Below are 17,200 nucleotides of genomic sequence, written 5' to 3'. Positions count from 1 at the left end.
ACCCTGGACAGGGACACAGGTCCCCTGGAAGGCACAGCAGATGGGAGCTGAAGTTTAGGGATTGTGGAGCAATCCCATGGCAAAGGCTGCTGTTGACTATGAGGAGATGGATTGAGGGGATGTGAGGGAGGATATAGTGGTGGGAAAAGCCTGTGGTGGAAAGTTGGGCAGCCATGGAAGCAAGGCAATACTGCTGAGTCACACGTAGGGGGTGGAGCCATCACCATAGCCTCTCTTTCCCCACACGTCAGCATGGGCAGCTAAACAGTAGATGTTTGATGTCTGGCCCATCAAACACCTGACTCACTGAACTACAGAGTAGGACTCCACCCAGGGTGCTCCTTTAAGTGCCTGATGTGTTGATCTACAGAGTAGGACCCCAGCCAGGGGGGCCCCCTCTATGTGCCTGACACATTGAAAAACAGAGAAGGACCCTAGGCAAGGGAGCCCTCTAAGTGCCTGAATAGGCAAAGCTACAGAGAAAGGCTAACCAAAGAGGCCTTCTGATCGCCACCTACAAGAGGCCCAAAAAAAGACTCTAATAGGGCCATAATTCCTGCAGTGGAGGCAGTCCATGTCTCTGTACACTTTGTGCCACCAGGGTCCCTGCAAACCAAGCAGCTGTGCCACCTTCACACTCAACTCTCACTGGGGCAGACCTGCCACAGGCAAAAAAAAATCTTGTGTGTATGCGCACAGGGTTGCTTTGGTCATGTCCAACTCTTTGCAACCCTGTAAACTATGGCCTGCCAGGCTTCTCTGCCAGGGCGGTTCTCCAGGCAAAAGTACTGGAGTGTATTGGTCAATGCTGGTTGCCATACCCTTCTAGAGCACTGTATTTCCTGCTGCCCCAGCCACCAACTCCCCTGAGTACCTGGTGCTGCCAGAACTCCTGCAACCCAAGCAGCCGCACCACCTGCACATCTGGCCCTCACAAGGGCAAACCCAAGTTCTCCAAGGCAGCCTAAGGAGCAAACACCAGTGGACGATCCACATGCAGAGGTAGAAATAAAACCACAGTTGAAACCTAGTGGCAGTGTGGCTAAGGAAGAAGACATAAAATCTTCCCACCAGCTGTACAAATTGCAGATTAAATCCACATGATCAAGCAGGCAGACTCTGTGTCTATGGACTATATAAAAGCACATTCAGAGCTCCCACAAAAGAAAATGCACTAGTTCTGATAGCAGGGGACATTGGAGGCAAGAACACACAGGAATAGGACCAGATTAGAATCTGAGCTGCCCCCACAACAGATCCAGAGATCAGCACAGTGCTGGGTGGTATCCTAGGGAAAGATCAACCCCTGAGCCTTTGGAGTAGGAGCACTGACTCCAAGACCCTAGACTACCAGAGAACTAGCTCCAGGAAGTATCATATATTGAGAACTCACACAAAGGAAACCATTTGAATACTAGCACAGCATCACCCAACCACCAGGAGCAACCTATGCAGGACAATTCGTGTAAACAACAAACAAAACAAAAATACAAACCCAATCATCAGCAGACAGGATTACCATCTCATTTAGCCTTGCTGATCAGAGGAAAAACAAACAAACAAACAAAAACTCAGGACAAATCTCACCCTATACAAAGCTTACACAAACAACTGGACCAACCTTAGGATGGCAGAAACCAAAAGGAAGAAAGAATTCAACCTTGAAGCCTGGAAAAAGGAGACTTCAAACACAATAAGTTAGAAAAGAAAAGTAAGAATGAAAAGCAGAGAAATACTACACAAATGAAGGAACAAATTAGAAACACAGAAGTCCAAATAAATGAAGAGGAAATAGGCAAACTACCTGAAAAAAATTTCAGAATAATGATAGTAAAGATGATCAAAAACCTTGAAAACAAAATGGAGAAAATGCAAGAATCAATTAACAAAGACCTAGAAGAATTAAAGAATAAACCTACAGAGACAAACAACACAATTACTGAAATTTAAATTATTCTGGAAGGAATCAATAGCAGAATATCTGAAGCAGAAGAACAAACCAGTGAGCTGGAAGGTAGAATGGTGGAAATAACTTCTGAAGAGCACAATAAAGTAAAAAGAATGAAAAGAACTGAGGATAGTCTCAGACACCTCTGGGACAATATCAAATGCACCAATTTAAATTATAGGGGTCCCAGAAGAAAAAGAAAAAAGAAAGGAAATGAGAAAATTTTTGAAACTGATTATAGTTGAAAATTTCCCCAACATGGAAAAGGAAATAATCAATCAAGTTCAAGAGACACAAAGAGTCCCATACAGGATAAATCCAAGGAGAAACATGCCAAGACACATGTTAATCAAACTGACAAAGACTAAACACAAAGAAAGAATATTAAAAGCACCAAGGGAGAAGCAACAAGTAACATACAAGGGAAACCCCATATTCTTCGCAGCTGATCTTTCAGCAGAAACTCTGCAAGATAGAAGGAAATGATAGGATATATTTAAAATACTGAATGCGAAAAATATACAACCAAGATTACTGTACCAGGCAAGGATCTCATTCAAAATTGATGGAGAAATAAAAAGCTTTTCAGACAAGCAAAAGTTAAGAGAATTCAGCACCACCAAACCAGCTTTACAACAAATGTTAAAGGGATTTATATAGCCAAGAAATACAAAAGAAGGAAAAAGATCTACAAAATCAATCCCAAACAATTAAGAAAATGTCAATAGGAACATCAGTTGAGTTCAGTAGCTCAGTCATGTCCAACTTTTTGCAACCCCATGGACTGCAGCATGCCAGGATTCCCTGTCCATCACCAACTCCCAGAGCCTACTCAAACTCATGTCCATTGAGTCAGTTATGCCATCCAACCATTTCATTCTCTGTTGTCCCCTTCTCCTCACATCTTCAATCTTTCCCAGCATCAGGGTCTCTTCAAATGACTCAGTACTTCTCATCAGGTGGCCAAAGTATTGGAGTTTCAGCTTCACCATCAGTCCTTCTAATGAATAGTCAGGATTGATCTCCTTTAGGATGGACTGGTTGGATCTCCTTGCAGTCCAAGGGAATCTCAAGAGTCTTCTCCAACACCATAGTTGAAAAGCATCAATTTTTCGGTGCTCAGCTTTTTTTATAGTCCAACTCTCACACCCATACATGACTACTGGAAAAAACCATAACTTTAAGTAGATGGACTTTTGCTGGCAAAGTAATGTCTCTGCTTTTTAATATGCTGTCTAGGATGGTCATCACTTTTCTTCCAAGGAGTAAGTGTCTTTTAATTTCATGGCTGCAATCACCATCTGCAGTGATTTTGGAGCCCAGAAAATTAAAGTCCGACACTGTTTCCATTGTTTCCCCATCTATTTGCCATGAAATGATGGGACTGGATGCCACGATCTTAGTTTTCTGAATGTTGAGCTTTAAGCCAACTTTTTCACTCTCCTCTTTCACTTTCATCAAGAGGCTTTTGAGTTCTTCTTCACTTTCTGCCATAAGGGTGGTGTCATTTGCATATCTGAGATTATTGATATTTCTCCTAGCAATCTTGATTCCAGTTTGTGCTTCATCCAGCCCAGCGTTTCTCATGATGTACTCTTCATAGAAGTTAAATAAGCAGGGTGACAATATACAGCCTTGATGTACTCCTTTTTCCTATTTGGAACCAGTCTGTTGTTCCATGTCCAGTTCTAACTGTTGCTTTCTGACCTGCATACAGGTTTCTTAAGAGGCAGGTCAGGTGGTCTGGTATTCCCATCTCTTTAAGAATTTTCCACAATTTGTTGGGATCCACACAGTCCAAGGCTTTGACATAGCCAAGAAAGCATAAGTAGATGTTTTTCTGGAACTCTCTTCCTTTTTCCATGATCCAATGGATGTTGGCAATTTGATCTCTGGTTCCTCTGCCTTTTCTAAATCCAGCTTGAATATCTGGAAGTTCATGGATCATGTACTGGTGAAGCCTAGCTTAGAGAATTTTAAGCATTGCTTTGCTAGTGTGAGAATTGAGTGCAACTGTGTGGGAGTTTGAGCATTCTTTGGCATTGCCTTACTTTGGGATTGGAATGAAAACTGACCTTTTCCAGCCCTGTGGACACTGCTGAGTTTTCCAAATTATCTGGCATATTGAGGGCAGCACTTTCACAGCATCATCTTTTAGGATTTGAAATAGCTCAACTGGAATTCTGTCACCTCCACTAGCTTTGTTCATAGAGATACTTCTTAAGGCCCACTTGACTTCACATTCCAGGGTGTCTGGCTCTAGGTGAGTGATCACAGCATCGTTGTCATCTGAGTCATGAAGATCTTTTTTATATAGTGCTTCTGTGTATTCTTGCCACCTCTTCTTAATAACTTCTGCTTCTGTTGGGTCCATACCATTTCTATCCTTTACTGTGCCCAACTTTGCATGAAATGTTCCCTTGGTATCTCTAATTTTCTTGAAGAGATCTCTAGTCTTTCCTATTCTACTGTTTTCCTCTATTTTGTGCAATGATCACTGAGGAAGACTTTCTTATCTCTCCTTGATATTCTTTGAAACTCTGCATTCAAATGTATATATCTTTCCTTTTCTCCTTTGCCTTTAGTTTCTCTTCTTTTCACAGCTATTTTTAAGGCCTCCAATTACTCTAAAATGTAAATGGATTAAATTCTTCAACCAAAAGACACAGACTGGCTGAATGGATACAAAAAGAAAGTGAAAGTGAAATCACTCAGTCGTGTCCAACTCTTAGCGACCCCATGGACTGCAGCCTACCAGGCTCCTCCGCCCATGGAATTTTCCAGGCAAGAGTACTGGAGTGGGGTGCCATTGCCTTCTCCAAGAAGAGGACTATACCAGCTCAAACTACCTGGATGCCCAAATTCACCTCAAGACTGCAGTGAATATAATACAGGAAACGTTTCAGATCTCTCTAGTTCTCTACCTGGTAGTTCCATGGCTTGTTACTGAGCATCTCAATACACTGGAAACCAGAAGTTTCACACTTTCCTGTAAATGTAGTTCCTTTTGGAAAAAGTTTCATGTATATACTCTGACCCAGGTCAATCAAGACCAAGCTGGCAGATAAGTCATCATCTTTGTTGTCTTGTTCCAAAAATCTGTTTCTGAGTATGAAATTGTCTGGCTTGATGTCTCCGTGGATGATTTCGCAGTCATGGACTTGCTGGATCATGCAGAGCATTCTGATAGCAAAAGCAAGGACTAGTGCCTAAGGCATCACTTTTTCAGGGATATTTTTATAGAGATTAATGGCATTTAATAATGTGCCATAACTGTAGAGGTCTCCTACTAACACGCTGCCATTCTGGAACAGGTGGGCCGAATAAAATTTGATAAACATGTGTCGCATACTTGGCTTCAGTCTTTCCGTCAGCTGGGTCCCAATGTAGAATTCCCAGAGGTTGGGAGGCTTCTGGACTTTCAAAGCAAATTTCTCCTTATTTTTGCTGTTGTTCACATCTCCATGGGTAACTTCATAGACTTGGGCGAAAGCCCCTTCTCCAATAAAGTGATCAATGTAGACCAGCAAAGAACCTAATTGGAATTCAGTCTTGGGCTTGATGTCTGGAAGCTTACATGCCCATTCATACGTATTTGGATAGGAGCTCACTGGTTTAGAAAGCCCAGACAAAAGTTTGAGAATGAACTCCTCATTCCAGGGGTTCTCAACAGTGAAGTTTGGAGCATCGACATTCCCAAGCAAGCCAGCCTGAATCAGTTCAGCCCGGAGCCCAGCGCTGGCTTCTCCCGGATCCTCTGCAGTGGCAAAGTCGGGGTCTGTGACTTTACAGGCCTTGAGACCCTGCTCTGCCTCGCTTGTCAGCACAGCTGCAGCAGGCTGGCCCAGACGAAGCAAAGATGGCCCAAAGGGCCATCTGCGGGGCACACTGGGTCTGGGCTTGTCTCTTCAACTAGACTGAACTTTCTCTCTTTCAAGGGTTCCACCTTGTTTCTTTCACAAGAATCCAAAGTCACATGGGTGTGCTGGTTTGCTACCATATTTTCTTGTACCCACTGGAAGATAAAGAAAATATGCACCCACTGGATACAAAAAGAAGACCCATATATATGCTGTCTACAGGAGACCCACTTCAGGCCTAAAGACACATACAGATGTAAGTGGATAGAAAAATATATCCCATACAAATGGGAAGCAAAAGAAATCTGGAGTAACAATCCTCATATTAGATAAAATAGACCTTAAATAAAGAAGATTACAAGAGGTAAGGAAGGATACTACATAATGATCAGGGATCAACCCAAGAGGAAGACATAGCAACTGTAAATATCTACGTACCCAACATAGAAGCACCTCAATACATAAGACAAACACTAACAGACATAAAAGGAGAAACTAACAGTAACACAATAGTAGTAGGAGACTTAAACAACCCACTCACACCAATGGACAGATCATCAAAACAGAAAATTAATAAGGAAACACAAGTCTTAAATAACACATTAGATAAGATGGATCTCATTGATATCTACAGGACATTCCATCCAGTTGCAGAAGAATACACCTTCTTCTCAAGTGCACATGGAACATTCTCCAGGATAGACCACATCTTGGGTCACAAATCACACCTCAGTAAATTTAAGAAAATTGAAAATTGTATCAAGCATCCTCTCTGAACACAGCACTATGAGACTAGATATCAATTATAAGAAAAAAAAAACTGTAAGAAATACAAACACATGGAGATTAAACAATAGGTTTCTAAGTAACCAATAGGTTACTGAAGAAATCAAAAGGGAAATCAAAAAATTTCTAGAAACAAATAACAATGAAAACACGACAATGCAAAACCTATGGGATGCAGCAAAAGCAGTTCTAAGAGGGAAGTTTATAGCAATACAGTCCTACCTCAAGAAACAAAGACAGTATTCAGATGCAAACAAGTCTGATTTTAACATGCCACTGCTCTCTCCACTATTACAAATTGCATCCTTCATTTGTTTAATAAATATTTATCAAGTGTTTATTATGTACCCGGCTGCAAGGTCTCTATAGAAAAGACAATGTCCTCACTTTCGTGAAATTCACTTTCTAGACAGGAGAACACACAACGTGCAAGTGAATAGTACATAAGCAAGGTCACTGATGTGGCAGTTAGAACTGTGAAGAAAGCATGCAGTGTGATGTGATGAAAAGTGATGGAAAGCACTTCCTTGGCACTAGAGCATTCCAGAAAAGTTCTCTCTGAAAATAAAACATTTAAGTCAAGCCTTGAAGATGGAAAAGAAACCACTGAGGCAAACATCTAGGGACCAAGGATTTCAGATGGATGGAGAAGCAAAAACAAAGCCTCTGACATGTTTGAGGAGAATAGGAAGGAATCCGAAGTGCAGGAACACAGTGCAGGAACTGGTACCAGACGAGATGAACAGAAACCAATTATTTTAAGGTTTTTTCAAATTTAAAATGTAACAAGTTTCTTAAAAGATTTTGTAGACCATGGTAATAAGTTTGTATTTTACTCAAGACTCAATGAAAAGTCAGTAAGGATGCTAAATAGACCAGGACATTATCTGAATAACATAGAAAATGATCTAGAAAATGAGCTGAAGGAGAATCAGCATGGAAGCAGGGGATTAATGAAAAAGCTATCACAGCCATCGATGTCATGGTACCCCGGACCAGGAAGCAGAGGGTAAGAGGCAAGAGATTAGTTTGGAGTTTACTGCAGCAATTCATGCTAGAGATCATCCTGTCTTAGACTAGGTCAGTGGTTCTTCACTGGGTATAAAATTGCATCCATCAGGAGACGTGGAGCACATCTGGAGACTTTTTTTTTTTTTTTTTTTTTTTTTTTTGTCAAAACTGAAGAGACAATACTGACATCTAGTGGGCAGAGACCAAGGATGCTGCTAGACATGGCTACAATACAGAAGATTGTCTCACTGAAAAAAATAGACATCTGGTCCATAATGTCAATGGTACCAAGACTAAAAGACCCACAAAATTGGGGGGAAATAACAAAATTGGAGAAATGGAAGTTTGAGATATATTTTAGTAAGTATAGACAGGATGCACCAAAAAGGGTTAAATAAAGTATAAAATCTCAATGTTTGATCTGTATAACTGGGAGGGCAAAGGTGCCAATTACCAAGATAATGAAGACCTGAGGAAAAATGAGATTTAGAGGAGTTTAATCAAGTATTCAGTTTGAAGTACACTGTCTTCAAGATGACTATTATTCAGAGTGAGACCCCAAGTAGTTTAATAGATATAGAGGTTGAACTCTATAGGAAAACTCTGGACAAAAATATAAATATGAGAGTTATAAGCATTTGAAATTTTACTTAAAGACATGGAATTGAATGAGATCATATAGGGAGATAGGTGGGAAAGGAGCTGAAAAGGGAAGGGAAGAGAATGAATAAGAAGGCAAGGGAAGAAAGCTCAGGTTTACACCTGAGGCACTCTCACTTTTCTAAAGACAGTTCAGAAAACTAGAAGGAGCAATCAGGGAGGTAACAGCAAAACCAGGAGAGTGGTACCATGGAAGCTAGGAGGGGAAAGAAAAATATTTCAAGAAGGAGGCCATGGTTTATGGTACAAATGCCACCAAAAGACTGATTAGAATGGAAACCAAATAGTATCCCTTAGCTCTGGCATCTTGGAGATCATTGTTGTTCAGTTGCTAAGTCATGTCTGACTCTTTTGCAACCCCAAGGACTGTAGCCCTCTATCCATGGGATGTCCCAAGCAAGAATACTGAAATGAGCTGCCATTTCCTCCTCCAGGGGATCTTCCTGACCCAGGGATGGAACTCAAGTCTCTTGCATTGGCAAGTGGATTCTTTACCACTGGGCCACCAGAGCGTTTTTAATGGAGTTGTGGGAATGGAAGCTGCTGTGAAATGAGGGAGGTGAAAAAACAGAGAGAGAAAATGCAAACAATTTCTATTCTAAGAATTGGAGTCAAAAATAAGGCAGACGGTAGAGTCAAGAGAGTTTTGTATTTCTTAATGTGGAGGTTGCTGATAGAAATGATCCAAGGAAAATGAGATGGGAAGGGAACTGAAAGGTGAAGTTCTTAAGAAAGTAGAAAAGAATGGGATCCAGAACAAAAGTAGAAAGTAAGTGAAAGTGTTAGTCGCTGAATCGTCTGACTCTTTGCAACCCCGTGGGCTGTAGCTCGTCAGGCTCCTCTGTCCATAGGATTCTCCAGACAATTTCCTTATGGAAAAGTTGCCATTTCCTTCTCCACGGGTTCTTCCTGACCCAGAGATCAAACCCAGGTCTCCTGCATTGCAGGTGGATTCTTTGCCATCTGAGCAGAGGAGTTGTCCATCAGTAGGAGTAAGGATACTTCTGCCACTGTATGCTATGCTAAGTCACTTCAGTCAGTGTCCGACTCTGTGCGACCCCATAGACGGCAGCCCAACAGGCTCCCCCGTCCCTGGGATTCTCTAGGCAAGAACACTGGAGTGGGTTGCCATTTCCTTCTCCAATGCATGAAAGTGAAAAGTGAAAGTGAAGTCGCTCAGTCGTGTCCAACCCTCAGCAACCCCATGAACTGCAGCCCTCCAGGCTCCTCCATCCATGGGATTTTCCAGGCAAGAGTACTGGAGTGGGGTGCCATTGCCTTCTCTGTCTGCCACTGTAGTATGAAAGATAAGCCCACATGCAGGTAGGTTGAGAAGATAAGATCTTGAGTTTCCCTATAATGGCTTTTATTTTGTCCATGTTGTTTCAGTTAAAGAAGGAGAAGTGAATGGCTGGAAAGAGTAGGGAGGAGGAAGAGATTTGAAGAGGGATAATCCCAAGTGAGGATCCTTGGTTAGATCCATCCTTGCCCTAAAGTTTTGACTATCCTCAGCACCATGGCTAAGTGTCCATAATAATAAAGACTTCTTACTGAAAACACATCTATCTGAACCCACACCACTTAACCAAGTCGTTGAGGATTATTGGAAATGATCTCACAGCAGAACAACTGGAATTACTAGACACGCTTGCCCCAGACCACCAGTCTCTAGTCAGCATGTTCACTCACACTTCAAAGTATTGTCAAAGCCAAGTCCATGTGCTGGATGGACAGTGAATCCAAAGAAGCAAAAACTTCAAAGTCTGGAGCAAAGAAAGGTTAGTAGTCAAGGGGGCACCAACCCAGAAGATGGGAGATGTTGACTGTCTCAAAAGCACCCTGTTTCCTGGCCAGGTTGTAAGGTTTATAAAGGCAAAAATGATAAAGGGGAGTGGGCAGGACTCTTCATGATTTTAGCTTCCTGATAAGACGCAGATGCAGACTTCCTGGAACTGCTTTTTTTGCTTGATGTGTCACTGTGGTGATTGTGATTGAACTATGTGTTTCTGTAAAGCAAACTATTAAATCATCGTCTTGTGATCCCTTAACTTCTTTCCAGGAGAGAGAAAAAGGCGATGGTTGTGGCATTTTATAATTGACTTAGAGCCTTGGTGATGGTTCGGGAGTTTCAGTTCTTAATTGGCCCTCCCTGTGTCATCAATTTTAAGTCGGTTTGGGGCCAGCCGGTTGAAGCCACAGGACATTATCTCAACAGTGTCGGGTCATAAATCAAGGCATTGGTTTAAGCTACCAGTCATGGAAGAGATTACGTTGGGCTTGTTTTTCCCTTGTTTTTGCATTCTCTCACTTTCCCAGGTAGTAACTTTGAATCTGCTCTTTGGAACTCAGGGAAGGTCTAGAAGATTAAAGCCTTTTTCTATAAACAAGAAATGGGAGACACAGAAAGGCTTCTGACCCTGGGGGAACTCCACAGGGCCCAGTTCAGTTTTAAAAGGATTATGTTATACATTCTTCAGCCTAAAATCTCAGTCTCTCGCTCTTCTCCCTCAGCTCTTAGTAAATGAACTTACCTAATATTTAACAATTCCCTCAATGTATTGCCACTACATCTACAAATCTGCCTGCAATTGTTTCCATCTTGCTGCTGCTGCTAAGTCGCTTCAGTCATGTCCGACTCTGTGCGACCCCAGAGACAGCAGCCCACCAGGCTCTGCCATCCCTGGGATTCTCCAGGCAAGAACACTGGAGTGGGTTATCATTTCCTTCTCCAATGCATAAAAGTGAAAAGTGAAAGGGAAGTCGCTCAGTCGTGTCCGACTCTTAGCAATCCCATGGACCGCAGCCCACCAGACTTCTCCATCCATGGGATTTTCCAGGCAAGAGTACTGGAGTGGGGTGCCATTGCCTTCTCCGGTTTCCATCTTACTTGTCTTTATTCCTGTTACAGTGGCCCAGCCAAAGATCAAACCCTCTATTTGTGCTCTAGATACAAAACACCCTGCCTTCCCAGCGCCTTTACTCCTTTATTTCTTCACCAAGTCACAGCTAAAGTCTTCAAAAGGCCGAGTTATCTACAGATATCCTATCATCTGGTGTTCACATCTTTACCTTTCACTCACCTCTCAATGTCCTCTGATTCAGCTTTCATCCCAGGATTCCAATTCCTCAGTTCACCAATGACTTCATTGCTGTTGTTCAGTCGCTCAGTCATGTTCGACTCTTTGTGAACCCCTGGACTGTAGCCCACCAGGCTCCTCTGTTCATGGGATTTCCCAGGCAAGAATACTGGAGTGGGTTGCCACTGCCTTCTCTAGGGGATCTTCTGCACCCAGGGACTAAACCTACATCTCCTGCACTGGCAGGTGGATTCTTTACCACTGAGGCACCAAAGAAGCCCTCACCAATGATTTACTTGCTGCTAATTTAAATGGACTTATTTCAGTAGCTATTACACTTTATCTCTTATCAACTCCCCACACTTTGATCACTTTGTCATTCTTCAAAAATTCTCTTACTTTGCCCTGTCTAAAACTGTCCCCTCCAAGTTTTACTCCTGTGGTGCTGCTGCTTTGCAATCTCTTGTACAGACTTCTCCACCTCCATCCAAACTTCAAGATGTTGGCCTTGGGTATATTTGGTGTTGTCTATTCTCATTTTCGGAGAAGGCAATGGCACCGCACTCTAGTACTCTTGCCTGGAAAATCCCATGGATGGAGGAGCCTGGTAGGCTAGGAGTTGGACACGACTGAGCGACTTCAGTTTCACTTTCACTTTTATGCACTGGAGAAGGAAATGATAACCCACTCCAGTGTTCTTGTCTGGAGAATCCCAGAGATGGGGGAGCCTGGTGGGCTGCTGTCTCTGGGGTCGCACAGAGTCGGACACGACTGAAACGACTTAGCAGCAGCAGCAGCAGCATTCTCATTTTACATCATAGATAACAAATTGGCAACCTTCCAGCTCATCACCACTGTATGAAAAATAGTAAATATCTAACAGCTATGTGCTTGAATAATTAGTTATAAGACCAGAACTCAGTTGGGTTTAGGGGAAGGGGAAGAGGACACAATGTAAAACTAGCCACTAAAGTGAGCCCCAAGACAAGAAATTCCTCCCCACCCCACATCAACAGTTTCTCCTAATAGTTAACATAAATGACCTAGACTAATTGATAACAATTGTCCAACAATAGACACTTAAGGATATCCTTGACATCTGGTGATTTTAAAATACGATCAGGAGGTTGTCTGGAGTATTTAGCCTGGGGTCTACAATCGAGAAAATCATACAGCTTAACTATACAGCCAAATAAAAGCTATATTAGAACGCCCAGTAAAATGAGTGTCAAATAAAGACACTACCACCAATTTACTCTCTTACTTCTCTTCTAAGATACAGTGATAGTTTTTTTTGTTTACCTCTCTGATGCGAAGAGCTGACTCATTTGAAAGACCCTGATGCTGGGAAAGATTGAGGGCAGGAGGAGAAGGGGACGACAGAGGATGAGATGGTTGGATGGCATCACCGACTCAATGGACATGAGTTTGGATAAACTCCGGGAGTTGGTGATGGACAGGGAGGCCTGGCGTGCTGCAGTTCATGGGGTCACAGAGTCGGACATGACTGAGCAACTGAACTGAACTGAACTGATCAATCTCGTAAGTCAGCAAAGGAAAAGTAGAACCAAGAAAAGAGCAGGCCAGCTTCATCTCAATAAAACTCTGATAAAATTCAACTTGTTCTAAAACCACCTGATGAGTTAAAAAAAAAAAAAAAAAGAGTCCCAATCTAAAACTCATCCAGAAATAACTGGTCAGCCAAGAGTTGGCTCTAAACAAATTCACTGAAGACCAGCTAATCAACAAAGTTTACCATTCACAAACTCAACCCCAAATGTTTATTTGAGTTTATATGAAATCAACTTATCAGAAAAGAGCTTCCTCATCCAAAGCTCATCAAAAGGCAGCTTTTTAGCCAGGACCTGGTTCTACACAAATTCACCCAAGACAAGCTGATCTGCAGAGAATTCTTTTGTCCAAAGAAGTTGTTCAGCAAGGAGCTACCCCAAACAGACTCACTCAAAACAAGTCAATACTCATCCAAAACAGCTGCCTCTAAACAAACTCTCCAAAAACTATAAAAAAACATCAAAAAAGTGTTTCCCTTTCCACAGCTGGTTGGAAAACAGTGATCAGCTAAGACCTGTATGTACAAAAAACACTATTCAAGAATAACTAATAAGCAAAGAACCAACCCATCTAAAATGCACCCCAAAACAGCTGTTTAATTAGGTGTTGTCTTACCATACAGTTATCCAAGAGGGGTTTGTTAGGCAAAGAATTGTCCTGACCAAAGCACTTCCTAAAAATGCTCTTCAGTCAGGCACTTGCTCTCCAAAAATTTATATAAAACTCTATAGTCAATCAAACTCTGAACTCTCAAAGCATTTTCTAAAATCTGGTATTCATGAAACACTTTAAAACCTTAACCTAGCTGAAAGCCACCTCAAAACTGACTATACCAAAAAAAAAAAAAAAAAAAAAAAGCTGATCACACCAAATTTTATCCAAGTGCACAAATCAACAAAAGACCTGGACAAACTCAATCTCATCAAAATGAAATATCTCCTCACCTGCTCCTCTATCAAAACCCATATCCAGATCTAACATTTTCATTTTCAAGCTCTCACCCTCAAACACAAACCTGTACTACCCACAGAAAAGGATATATGCTCAAAAACCTTCTGTAGAGCCACTTTTCTATGGAGTGCTTTGATGAATGAATGCCAGAAGGACAGCCAGTGAATTAAGTGTGTCTAAAATTCTACTTCCCAGGTAGCACTAGTGGTAAAGAACATCTCCTGCCATTGCAGGAGATGCAAGAGAAGTGAGCTTGATCCCTGGGTTGGGAAGATCCCCTGGAGTAAGAAAAGGCAACCCACTCCAGTATTCTTGCCTAGAAAATTCCATGGGCAGAGGAGCCTGGTGGGCTACAATCCATGAGTGAGCGACTAAACACAAAAAATTCTATTAGATAGGAAAAAAACTATATAGGTTTATTACTAATCTCATGAAGTTTTTTTAGATTGGGTATTGGGAAAATATGTCCAGAATTCTTGGCAGAGTGGTTTGGCCATTGGTTACAGGTGATAAAGTTGACAAGAAAATCTTAACTTCTTTTTGGAAGTAAACTAATTACCACTTTGAACAGACATAATCTAAGGCATCTCTTTTTCTCTTAACTTCCACCCTGTTGCTCTGCCAAAAATAATCGAAATTCTACCACAGTAGAGTGGATGCTTCCCAGGTGGCTCAGTGGTGAAGAACCACCACCCTCCACCCCGGTCAATATAGGAGACGCAGATTTGATTCCTGGATTGGGAGGATCCCCTGGAGAAGGAAATGGCAACCCACTCCAGTTTTCTTGCCTAGGAAATCCCATGGACAGATGGGAGCTGGGTGGGCTACAGTCCATGGGGTCACAAAGAGTTGGACACAACTGAGCGACGGAACACAACAAAAGAGTGGTTGTGCACAGCGGGGCTCTCAGGAGAGATCCATGAAACCCCTGAAGTTGGTGGATACACATTGTGTTCATGGGCATATGTGCATTTTTCCTGAGGAGACAGTGTCCATAAATCAAAGAAACATAAACTAAAGCCAATAAGAAATACCAAGAAATGTCTAGACCTACAGGGCTAGGTGTTGCCTGTAGTTCACAAAATACTGTAATGAATCCTGATAGCCTAAGCCATTTAAGAAAAATAAATTACCTCTCTGTTTTTGCTGATGTCTCTCAGTTTTCAAAAGATTTAGGAATTTTCCCCTTTTATATTACCTATTTCTTGACTCCCACCTCCATAATTATATTATTGCAAGTATCAGCTTTCAAAGTTAAAATTCCTTGTCTAAGAAAGTACTTTGCTTTCTTTATTTCCCACATTTATTTTGGTCAAAACCTATGGACTGCTCAGTTTACCTCTCTGTTTTTACTGATGTCTCTCAGTTTTCGAAAGATTTAGTAATTTTCTCCTTTTATATTACATATTTCTTGACTCCCACCTCCATAATTATATTATTGCAAGTTATCAGCTTTCGAAGTTAAAATTCTTTATCTAAGAAAGTACTCCACTTTCTTTACTGCCCATGTTTATTTTGGCCAAAAACTATGAACTGCTCAGTTTCCAAGCTAGGGTATGTCCCATTATAGCCTGGGGTTGGAGACATGTCTACATCAGGCATTTGATGCACTGTCAGTTCCCTGAATCACCTGATGTCCAGACAGTCACACAGTGATTCAACTGAATCGGCTAACCACTGGCACCAAACTCTAGGCTGGCAACAGAACCCAAGTCTCCTCACCTAAACCCAGGAACAACAGTGGCATAAAATTCAACTCTACTTCTTCCAAAAAGAAAACAAAATTAAAGAAGTCCCTTCCCCTACACATTTGTTGAAAATAATGCTCAGGAAAAAGGATTCCCCAGTGTCATAGCCTCCCTCCCACTCAGTGAAGCTCAAATATTTAATGTCCCCCCCACAAAAGGTACGGAGAAGGCAATGGCACCCCACTCCAGTACTCTTGCTTGGAAAATCCCATGGACGGAGGAGCCTGTTAGGCTGCAGTCCATGGGATTGCTAAGAGTCGGACACGACTGAGCAACTTCACTTTCACTTTTCCCTTGCATGCATTGGAGAAGGAAATGGCAACCCACTCCAGTGTTCTTGCCTGGAGAATCCCAGGGACGGGGGAGACAGGTGGGCTGCCGTCTATGGGGTCGCACAGAGTCGGACACGACTGAAGTGACTTAGCATAGCATAGCACAAAAGGCAAGCTCCTTAAGGGCAGGGATTTTTGCCCCTGTTTTATTCCCAGAAACTGAAACAATTTGAGCAGAACATAGAGTGAATGTATGCTAGTTGACGGGTTAGAAGAACAAACTGACAGAATAAAAGAATGAATAAACGTGCCTATGAAAGCCTGTAAGAACATACTGTTTCTTCCCTTGTACATCCCTCCGCCCTTATGTGTCAGTGCCCCTCTTAATATTACCCCATTTACCATGCTCTTCACTGTCCCATCAATCATATCTATTCTTCAAATCCGCTTAAAGCCCTGTCTCTTCTCTGAACTCCACCTCACTCCAGCGCCCTACAGTATGAAAGTGAAAGTGAAAGTGAAGTCGCTGAGTCGTGTCCGACTCTTTGCGACCCCACGGACTGTAACCTACCAGGCTCTTCTGTCAAAGGGATTTTCCAGGCAGTAGTACTTGAGTAGATTGCCATTTCCGTCTCCAGGGGAATCTTCCCAACCCAGGGATCGAACCCAGGTCTCCCGCATTGTAGACAGACGCTTTACCGCCTGAGCCACCAGGGAAGTCCAATCAGACAGTATATACCTCTGCAATTTATCCATCAACATGCAGTGACCCATGTGGTGCTCTGCAAAGACATTAACATAGAAGACACTGAAGAATCACAAGACATGGCTCAGGAACTTTCCATCTAGTTCAAGAGAAACATACAATCAGGAAATAATGAAAGAGCTCTGTCTGATTGAGATGAAGGAGATAATGTCAATGGAGAGCCAAAAGAAGTAATATTAAGAGAAACAGAAAAACAAAAATACTACAGGTGATTAAAATTAGGTATCTCTCCAACCCTGTCTTTCACCGCTGCCCTCACCTCATTTTGTTCCTGTGATAAGGAGCAATAACATTTGTCCTCCATCTATAAAAACTTGTTCTGCCTGGATGCTCTCCTTGCATTCACAATGAATGAATCCTTTTTATTCTCCAAAAACAGCTCAGAAGTCACCTCCTCTAGTAAGCCCTCTCTGCCCTCCTGCCCCCAACAAAATTAACCAAGCTCCCCTCCATACCTGTGAATACTCCTAGGAGTACACTTAACTGCTTCTCAGGTGGTGCAGTGGTAAAGAATCCATCTGCCAATGCCCAGAGACCCAAGAAAAGCAA

The 17,200-nt window shown here is 42.2% G+C and overlaps 1 pseudogene; it reads right to left on the bottom strand.

The window, feature by feature from the left end:
- Positions 1-4,860: 4,860 nt before the first annotated feature.
- LOC112586114 lies at positions 4,861-13,880 on the bottom strand (annotated as a pseudogene).
- Between the last annotated feature and the right edge of the window lie 3,320 nt (positions 13,881-17,200).

Source organism: Bubalus bubalis, chromosome 7 (genome assembly GCF_019923935.1).
Source record: "Bubalus bubalis isolate 160015118507 breed Murrah chromosome 7, NDDB_SH_1, whole genome shotgun sequence".
In the NCBI taxonomy this organism is placed as follows: domain Eukaryota; kingdom Metazoa; phylum Chordata; class Mammalia; order Artiodactyla; family Bovidae; genus Bubalus; species Bubalus bubalis.
Note: the sequence above shows the minus strand (reverse complement) of the source record. Positions and strands in the feature narration are given on the sequence as shown.